Source organism: Cavia porcellus, unplaced genomic scaffold (genome assembly GCF_034190915.1).
Source record: "Cavia porcellus strain 051 isolate PalLab524CR breed Dunkin Hartley unplaced genomic scaffold, mCavPor4.1 scaffold_10, whole genome shotgun sequence".
NCBI classification, from domain to species: domain Eukaryota; kingdom Metazoa; phylum Chordata; class Mammalia; order Rodentia; family Caviidae; genus Cavia; species Cavia porcellus.
This window is the reverse complement of record NW_026947493.1, coordinates 31,787,619-31,798,001: the sequence shown is the minus strand read 5'-3', so window position 1 is coordinate 31,798,001 and position 10,383 is coordinate 31,787,619. Positions and strand designations below refer to the sequence as shown.

Genomic DNA, 10,383 nt, shown 5'->3' with positions numbered 1-10,383 from the left:
TTTTATGCAATTAAGACATTTTTAATCAAAGCAACTGGTTTGGTTTTCACCAAGCATTCATAAACTGTAATTTTAAAAAGGTTTCCATATTATCTAAAATACAGAAGACTTCAGGTTAATAAAAATTAAAAAAAAAAAGATTTTCTTCTAAGACTTTCCAGGACCTTTAAAGCCCTGTGACTCACCTGAGGAGACGGAACACCCAGCTCTGCCCTAACTTATGCATCTGCAGCTGTCCCATCTCTGGTGACCATGCAATATATCTTAGGAAATGCTGCTCCAGCTAATACCCTTTTCTCATCTAGGTGGCAGTTTTCTTTTCACTTTTGTGATACTTTATGTAAGCGTCTCAGTTACTTTTCTCATCACTGAGACAAAATACCCAACACCCACAAATTAAGGGAGGAAAGTTTACTGAGCTCACAGTTTGTAGAGATTTAGGAGAACAGGTCATGGTGGGCAGAAGCAGCAAGAGCAACAGCTCTGCCTGTCTTATTTTACCCAGATACTCAGGGCAGGTAGTGCCCTTCATCTGAGTGCCCTCGATCCTAACACTGCACAAGGAGTGGACTCCAGGATTCCAGCGTCACACACTCCAGACCCAGCCACCTCTGAAAAAGCCCCACCTGTGTCTGTGAGAGACTCTTCTGGGACATCTAGGCACAAGCCATATAAGGTATGCTTAATATTTTCATTTTTTCTAGGACAAATCTTTTTTTGAGTGACTTGTTAATAAGCAGTTAATGGTCCGACACCTGTGTCTCACAACTTCTTCACTTCAAGTAGTTCTAACTCATGGTCTGGATTCTTCCTTCCTTTTTCTGAGCCAAAGTCTGGCTATGCAGCTCAGGTAGTTCTGAACTCACAAGCTTCCTGCTTCAGCCTCCTGAGTGCGGGGATCACACCTGCGCACCACCTCTACTGGTGTTTTTTTTTTAAACTCTTGACCACACCTTTAAACTTCTACGCCTGTCCTCGGCAAGGATGGTAGCTCTGGGTCAGGCTCACTCACAGCACGCCTGTCCTCACTGTGGCTCCGACCTGACCCATTTCCCCAGACGCCTGTGTCTGGAACCCGTTCTTGCTCTTTGCTCCACCATTCCCACCATGGCTTTGCTCTTTGGAGCTGACACTCAGGTGGTTTCCTCAGCTCAGCTGTCACCCTGACGACTCTAGGCCTTGCCATTGAGAGGCCTCCAGCAACTTTGGTAAGTAAGCTGCTTTTCTAGTTGGGCCTGTTCTCTGAGCAAACCTCAAAACTCCCTGTCCCTCAATGCTGGATTTTTTCCCCCTTCATTGCTTTTTAGGGCCCAGGTGGGCCTCCCAACACCCCTTTCCTCTTGCAGCTCCTAGGCAGACTTATCAACACTAACTGTCAATGGGAGAAATGTTTTATTTGAGTCAGGATAAAGGACTCATTTTAAATGTCACACATAAAAATAGACTGCAGATGAGGAATAAAAATTATTTACTGAGTTTTCATCATGGCCAGATTGATCTAATATTAAAATCTTGACCAAAAAGGAATACCTCATGGTTTTCATTCAACCTGTATATTACACAGTGCTCATTACCTGAGAAAAGCCAAATCAGATAAGAAAAGCCAATCAGAAAAGCCAATCAGTGCTCAAACTAAAGAGATTGTGGCAAAAGGACAACTACAGGCCGATTTCTTTAATTAACAAAGATGTAAATACCCTCAATAAAATACTGGCTAAAAGAATGTGGCAAATCATCAAGAACATAATATACCATCACAAAGTAGGATTCACCCCAGGGATGCAGGGATGGTTCAACATAGGCAAATCAAAAAGTACAATACACCACATTAACAGAACCAAAGACAGAAACCATATGATCATCTCAATAGACGCAGAAAAGGTATTTGACAAAGTCCAGCACCCATTCATGATAAAACCCTACAGAAAATTGGAATAGAAGGTCTTCATCTCAATCTGATAAAAGCCATCTGTGACAAACCAACAGCCACCTTCACAATAAATTATCCAAAACTAAAAGCTTTCACTGTAAAATCAGGAATAAGACAAGGATATTTACTGTCACCACTTCTATTCGGTATAGTTCTGGAAACATTAGTCACAGCAGTTAGACAAGGGAAAGAAATAAAATGAATTTGTAGAGGAAAGGAAGAAGTTAAATTATAATTATGCTGATGATATGATACTCTACATAAAAGACCCCAAAACTCCACCGAACAACTTCTAAAATTAATAACTAAATTAAATAGCATAGCAAGGTAAAGTCAGCAGTCAAAAATCAATAGCATTCCTATACACAAATAACAAGCTGAGAGAGAAATTAGCAAATAAATCAGACACACATAGTCAAATATTGTCCTGTTTCTTGAAAAACCTAATGGGTAAGTAAGGACCAAATGACATAGGGAAGCAGGAAGAGAATGTTCAAATGGGAAAGAGAACAATGGAAGGGTGAGGAAAGGGAAGGAAGGAGGTGGCGATAAAAAGTACAAAATAACAGAAGAAAAACAATAAAAGAAAAATCTGTAAAGGGAAGGAAAAAGAAAGATTGAAGGGAAGGGAAGGAAATGTGCAAAAAAAAAAAAAAAAAAAATCCACAAAAAACTCCCAAACCCAAAACAAAACAAAAAAATTAAAAAATAAAAGAAAGAATAACTATGGCTTTAGCTTCTTTAAACCAGGTTTTGTTGATAAGATACTTTTACATGTATTTATTTTATTAATGTGTTTCCTTGCAAATGCACATATATGCATATAAGCAAAAGATTATATGAGAGCACGTTAACTCCATCATCTGTTTCCACGCAGGGACAGAACCACTCACTGAGCCCCTGCCCGAGGCGCTGGGGGCTGCAGGAAGCCAAGGTGTGGGGCAGGGAGTGTTCCAGCCAGGGACAATGACTACAGAACGGGGGCAGCAGCTGCTGGCTGCTGGGACTGACCAGATCATCGCTAGGGCCCCTGAAGGAATCCCCCACCTCTGTGGCCCGGGACACACTGTGGAGGGAGCGTCTCTCTCAGAAACGTAAAGTACTGAAGGACCACTGCACTGCTGTCATTTGCAGTGCTGAGCTGTTTGCTGCCGTAGAACTCTGTCCGGGGCATAGGCGGTGAAGCTCTTCTCACAGGGTCTCCTGTCAGGGCTTAGCAGGCTGCAGCACTCTCCAGCCAGTGCTCAATGAAACTCATTTGGTGCCAGAGCACATCTGTTAGGCATTTGAAAAAACTGAATTTAAAAACTTTTCTATGGTTGGGGAAAACACTCGGGAGAGGACCGTTAAATACCTCACTTCAAAGGGGAGGAGAATTCAGATTCTTTTTAAAAGCTGGTGAAAATTGCTTCATAGGAAAATCCTAATGCCAAACTGCATTTTCAATTTCAGGAGGACACGTCTGAAGCCAATTTATGATTTCTGGACCCCCATAAGAGCACTTCTGCACCATGGGCTCTGACTGAGGCAATGTGGTGTGAAACCCACTCTTGGGTAAGTTCTTCTGCTCTGCCCCAGAACAGTGAATGTATGAGGCCTTACACATCAGCAGGTCTCTGCCGTAACTATTCAGCTCTGCTGTTGGATCGGGAAAGCCGCCATAAACAGCACATTTATGAATGGCATGGCTGAGTTCTGATGAGTCAGGCAGTAGGCAGGACAAGGCCCATGGGCTGGCTCGATGATACCTGCCTCAGGAGAACTGAAATACACAACTTCTAAGAGTCTTAAGAGAATTCCTGCTAATTTTCCTCCTGAGTATCTTTTGAGTTCACCGTTTTTACTATCTCTTCCGCCACTGATGTGTAAGCCTCACGTTATCTGCAGCAGAAGCTCTGAAGTAATCCCAGACCGTCACTCATGCTGGCTTCCCTTCTCCTCTGTTGCCTGTGCTGAGCCCGTGCTCCAACTGCTGTGCAGGGTGAGACCCTACAGTATCGCTGGGAAGCCCCTGTACTTGGACAAAGACCAGATTCCTTACGGGGGCCTTCTGAGCCTTTGCATCAATGGTCTATGGACTTCTTCAGCCTCGTTTTGTATGTGCTTCTCACCCGCAGTGCTCCCGCCACACCAGCCTTCCTTTAGGTCTTGGTTATGCCGGAGGCTGTGCCCCTTGCTGGACCATATCCTGCCTTCTTCCTACTCTCCCCTGGCCTGGCAAAGCCATGCCCAACCTGGACACTAGCTCAGACATCCGACTTTTGAGAAGTGCCCTTTGACATGCCCTGTCCGATCCAGCAGGGTTCTTTCCTTCTCCTCCTCACAGAGCAACCAAGGTCTTCTCCCTGTGAGCTCTTGTTTCGGTGTGGCATTTCCACAGCATGACTGTCTATTAACTAATGCTCCATTTGTAACACCCAGAACTCAGTCAGAGTGGTGCTGGGTGTGGAAGGCCTGCCTGAGGACTGCTGCCCACAGCATAAAGGAGAGCTGGAGGGGAAGGTGGCATGCTGTTGATCCTCCTGGAGAAGTCTGTCACACTAGCTTCCTGATAGGAATTCGGCCCTTCTCACTGTCAGACGGGCTCAGGTCCTTGCTGTCACTGCAGATGGCTGCAGTTCTCCTGGGGGAGCTCTGGTCCTTACCTTCAGCATCGCTTCTGGCTCCAGGGCAGATCCCTCGACTGCTGGCACAGCTCCTTCACCCTGCTGGCAGACTTTCTAGCTTCCTGCACTGGCCTTTGGGCTTTCCCAGTGTAGATCCTTGACAGACAGCTGCACAGAGACATTGGTGTGGGCTCTAGGTCCTCAGCTGGACTCGTGTGGACATGGTCACAGGATCTGGGCCCCCATGTGGATTCTTTGGGTCCCCACTGCGTGGAAAGATTGCTTGCACTCTTCTGCATTTGAGTTTTTGGTGCATATTACAAAACAGCCCTGTAGATCATGTGTCCCATATTAGACTCATTCCCTGGCTGACCTTGATTGCAAGTGACCAATGCTGTGATGCTCCCTGCTCTGGCTCCTCCTCCTGGCTTGCTCTGTACCACTTGCTAGGAGCTCTCCATCATCAGCTCACCACACAAAGGGTACACACAATTTGGGGTGACACACACCTAGGGACACACACCTGCTTCTATATAGCCAAGAAAAATGTAATTTTCCACCTCAGAAAATAGAATGTGAGTTGAAAAATATATTTACTAGCATAAAAACATGGAAACATATGTTTCTCTTTTTGTGAAATTATGTAGGGAGCCACGCGACCGCTCCACTCTCCCCACCTCTCCCTTATATGGGCACGTAGTGCGCCTACATCAACCATGATCCTCTCCTGCTCATGTCACATACACGGACATGATGATGACCCATCAGAGATCACCCCGTAGCCTCTTCTTGTCCCACCGGCCACCCTTGCCCTATAAAAGCTGCGACCACTTCTTCAATAAATGAGACTTGATTGGACTTCCTCAACTTGTCTCCATCTCTCTTTGTCTCTTGCCCTGTCTTTGTTAATCCCCGTTCCTCCTCCAGGTGGTTACCCCGCGGATTGACCTGCGGGCCGGGTCAAAATTAAACAGACAAGTGCTCTTAGGAGCTTTTCTCCTTAAAATTCATCTCCCATTTCAGGTAAGAAGCTCACCTAGGTTGGGAACTCTTGTATGTCTTATTAGATGTACTGCATAAGTTATTAAGATGATAAGGTCTAATTTGAATTTTTTCTTCAGGAGGTCTCTAAGCAAATTCTCAGTGTTGGAAGAACAATGTATTCCTGGAATCTGTGCTCTGAAACCCTTCTACAGGATTCTCACCAGGAGATTACCTAATTTATCCCTGATTACCATCAGTAACTACCTACCTGCTGCCTTCCAAGTCACATCTCCCTTTCAAATAGCTTTGACTACAAAGCCTTTTTCTTTTCACTCCCCATTGTTTCTACTACTTTATCCTTAGGGCTACCATGGAACAACTCTTTTTTCTAAAAAACTGAGAAAGACTCTTGTACATCTTTATGGTATGATGATCCCGGCACACGGACGCAGTGTGCAGTAAGAAGATAAGGGTGACAAGCACTCCACGTTTGCAAACATCAGTCATCTCTACTATGCCTGAACTTCTGGACTCTTCAGTCATCATGACTGCCATAAACTGTTTTAACCCTGCTTACTCTACTTCGTTAAAGAAGAACCAGGACTCATTCTTCCACTTTGCTTAGCTGTCTCTTACCGAACTTCTTTCTGTCTCTCCTGTCTCCCTGACCTTCCCAGTCATCAGTGGCCACTACGCCCCTGGATTCTCATACAGCATCAGTTTACACAGTAAGTGAGGACACATAGTATTTGTCTTATGCATGGCTTAATCCAACACAGTCACCTCCAGTTCCATCCAAATGGCTGCAAACGACAGAATGTTATTCTTTTAAATGGCTGGGTAACATTCCATTGTGTGTGCAGGCCACGTTTTATCTACCCATTTATCCAGACTGACTCACACTTTCGTATGATGCAAAGTGCTGTGGGCACCATGCAGTGTGAGTATCCGTGTGAGATCCTACTGGGTCCATGACCTCGCTGCCGCTGGACCCAGTAGAATCACTGGGTCACATGGCCGCTCGACTGTTAATCTCTATATTGTTTTCCATAATAGGCAGAGTAGTTCATATTCCTGCCAACAGTATGAGAAAGCTTTCCTTTTCCTGCACCTCAGCAGTATTGTTATTTTTTGTCTTTGATGACAATCATTCTAACTGGGGTGAGAAGAGACCTCACTGTGGTTTTTACTTGCATTTCTCTGATGATCAGTGAGAATGAGCAGTTTTTACATACTTGACCCTTGCATGACTTTTTTTCAGACGTGTCTACTTTTTACCCCCATTAAAAATTTTTATTTTAAAGAAAGAAAAGAAAACCATAACAACGAAACCAAGTTTCAAAACAGGTTAGTAAGACCATTACAACTGCTGATACATTGTGTACTGTCTTTGTGGTTGTTGTTTAGTGTACAAGATATAAGCATTCCTTGTCCAAAAAATGTTAGCACAAACTTCCTTTTCAAGGAACAGAAGCTAGCTGTGTAACTATTGTAACTAACTTGTGTGTGCACGTATTTTTCCTTCTCCCTTTCTTTCCCCTACTACACTTTGTCTTTTCTTTTGAGCAGTTTTTTTTCTCAATTCACAATATCTATTGTACATTTTCATCCTGTTTACTTGTTCAGTTTTGCATACTAGTGAGGCACTCATGCTGTTTACACACATGGGTCTGATTTATTTCACTTATGAGCATGGTCTCTAGTTCCATCCATTTACCTATAAAAGTCTCAAGTTTAACATTCTTTATGGCTGACTAGTACCCTTCATATAAAAATACCACATCTTTTTTATCCATTCCTTGGTTGAGGGGCACCTGGATTGTTTCCAAGATTTAATTATTACTGTTGTGCTGCTGTGAACATGGTGCACATATATTGCTGTAGGTGACTTTTTAATGCTTCTGGGAAAATACTCAGAAGCATATTAAGCCCATATTTAACTGCATTTTTTCGAGTTCAGTTATTTAAGTTTCTTATATATTTTAGATACGAACACCTTGTCAGATAAATAGTTTGTAAATATTGTTTACCACGCGGTAGACACCTCTGTACTGATACTGCCTTTGTTGCACAGAAGCTTCTTGGCTCAATATAATCTCATTTGCCTGTGTACTTCTACTTCTGTTGTCTATGCCTCTGAAGTGTTTCCTTGTTGTAATTTCATGATTTAAGGTTTTACATGTAGGTCTTAGATCCATTTTGATTTTTTTCTGTGTAAGGTAAGGCAAAGGGATCTATTTATTCTCCTCCAGTTGTACATGTGATTTGGCCAGACCATTTGTTGAAAAGACTTTTCTCTACTGTATGTTCTTAGAGCTTTTGTCAAAAATCAGTTGGCAGTGTGGGTTTTCTATTCTGTTGCATTAGTCTGAGTTATATTTTTATGTCAGTACCATGCTGTTTCAGTTACTATAGCTCTGCAGTATGTTTTGAAATCAGGTATTGTGACCTGCTGTCTCCCCTACCCCAGTCCTCCCAGAATTCTTTTAGTTATTCTGGGTTTTCCATGATTCCATGTGAATTTTAGGGTTTTTCCTATTTCTATGAAGAAAGTCACTGGTCTTTTGATGGAAATTATATTGAATCACTTTGGGTAGTATATTTATTTTAATAATATTGATTGTACTGATCCATGAATCTGGGATAGATTTCCTCTTCTTACTGTCCTCTATAATACCTTTCATCTGTGTTTCATAGTTTTCACTGTAGCGATCTTGTACTTCCTTGGTTAACTTAATTCCTAAATATCTTATTTTTTATAGCTACTTTGAATGAGCTTGCTTTTTAAGTCTGTTTTTCAGCAAGTTCATTGTTGGTGTATAAAAATGTTACTTTTTTGTATGTTGACTTTGAATCCTTCAACTTAACAAAATACTTTCCTAAACTGTAATTTATTTATATTTAGTTTTTCTATGCACCAGTCATGTCATCTGCATACACTGCCAATTTAGTTTCTTCCCCCTTTTCTTTCTCCTACTTAACTGCTCTTGCTAAGACTTTCAGTACTGTATTAGGAAGTACTTAGTGGACATCCCTGCCCTGTGTTTGCTCTTAGAGAAAATATTTTCAGCTTTTCTAGGAACAGTTCTAGTCTCTCGAAGACACAGTAGAAGGAGCTGACTAGTGCGCATTCCTCCCCCCGGAGTGGGAAGGCTTTCTAACGACATGGCTTTCTGGGCCTTGCCATGTTCCTCCATAAATTTATGAGTGTAACCAGCTAATTGGCCCACAGGTGGGCACCTCACCTAATCTGCGACAATCACGGTGTTTCTCTGGAGATTCTCACACTGGATCTGAGGAGAGACAGTCCCACCATGAAGATGGAAGCTCAAAGACTGAAACCAGCTGCCACTGGTGACCACATTTCTGTAATACAGAGGAAACTAGCTTGGTAAGAGAACAGGGGAGAAAACAGTCTGTTTTCTGAGGATATGAAACAGCACAAATACTACTGAATGAATTAGGAAACTGAGGCGATGCGAGATTTTGGCTTAGCATAAGTGTTGTGAGGTCTTGGTAGTTTCTCCATGGGAAGATGTGCTAGAAAAACTTAGGGCCCATCGCTAAGTCCCACCTTAGCTCTGAACATGCTGACGTGTCTTCAAACTCACGGCCATCATCCGAGTCTATCCCTCTAGCATGCCTTCTCATTTTTTCTCCACAGAGGATGTCCCATAATCCAGCCCAGATGAGCTTTTAAAAATTTGCTCTTAAAGTAAAACCCAACATAGCAACACTGGCTTAAAGCCTCGCATGGCCTGGTCTTTAGTATTTCTCCCTTCCCCTCCATGTCACTATCACACTACTTTCGGGCTTCAGAAGGAACCCTAAATCCTCAGTCCCTTTTCTCACAATGGTGGACTGTAGTCTCTCTGTCCTCTAGCTGTAAGCTCAAATGCTACTTCACACAGGTCCCATGTGAATTATCCAGCAGCCAACATCTCAGCAAGAAATACTTGCACTCAAACAGGATGGTGGGGGGAAGATTTCAGAAGGGTATTGGCAGGGTGAGGGCAGGGATAAGGAAGCCTGAAGGACTGCACAGAATCTCAGAGCTGCTGCTCTGCTCCCAAGCCTTGAGTAAGGAAGGAATAATCACAAGTGAGAAGGCAGAAGGCACGGAAAGAGGCTTCCCTGAGAGGATCTGGAAGCTTGGGTCAAAGTTCGCAGTGGGCCTGAGTTAGCGTCACAGACAGGGTGCTGAGCGGGAGCAACCTGACTTCCTTCTCCATCCCTTTCTCATCACATGTGCTGAACCCCATCAGAAGCCAGAGGCCAGAGGCCAAGGGAGTCCCGAGGTACTTCATGCTCGCCATCCTCTCAGGGAGCAGAGCAGAAGGCCGAAGCACAGAGGATGAACCTAGGAGGCTAAAGAAGATCCCCGCATGACTTCTACACAGGTACGTCAGTGTGTGACGAGCTACCCAGCTGTGTGACTGAGCCATGCACACTTCCTACCCCACCAATCTCAAGGTCCACAGGGAGGCAGCCAAGTGTGTCCTCATATGTCAGATTTTCAATGAACCTTTGCTGATTGAGCGACTACTTGCACAGAGGCCAGCGCTGCAAGGGAGAGACACTCAAGTGAGAGCACAGGGCTCTCACTTGTGGGAGGTCAGGAGAACAGGCTCTGAGAGCGGTGAGAGGCAGCAGGAATCTGAGAGGCAGACATTTCTCCTCCTCTTTTTTTTTTTTTTTTTTTTGTCTTTTTCTTTTTTATCAGTACCAGGGATCAAACTCACGACCGCACACTTGCAAGGCAGGTGCTTATGCCGCTGAGCTAAATCCTCAGCTCCTCTTCTCCTCCTCTTAACAGTGCTCCCAGAGGTGTCCGTAATAAGGTGGCATCTGGAATAGGGTCTT

The 10,383-nt window shown here is 43.7% G+C and overlaps 1 protein-coding gene and 1 long non-coding RNA gene across 4 annotated transcripts in view; one reads left to right on the top strand and one right to left on the bottom strand.

Moving 5' to 3' along the window:
- Cfap20dc (CFAP20 domain containing) overlaps window positions 1-10,383 on the bottom strand; it is a 274,176-nt gene that overhangs the window by 23,914 nt on the left and 239,879 nt on the right. The gene's annotated exons all lie outside the window — the stretch shown is intronic.
- Window positions 541-10,073, top strand: LOC134477867 (uncharacterized). Its single transcript, XR_010050111.1, has 4 exons — window positions 541-676; window positions 3,383-3,484; window positions 8,753-8,911; window positions 9,786-10,073. It is a non-coding gene; the product is annotated as an uncharacterized LOC134477867 (long non-coding RNA).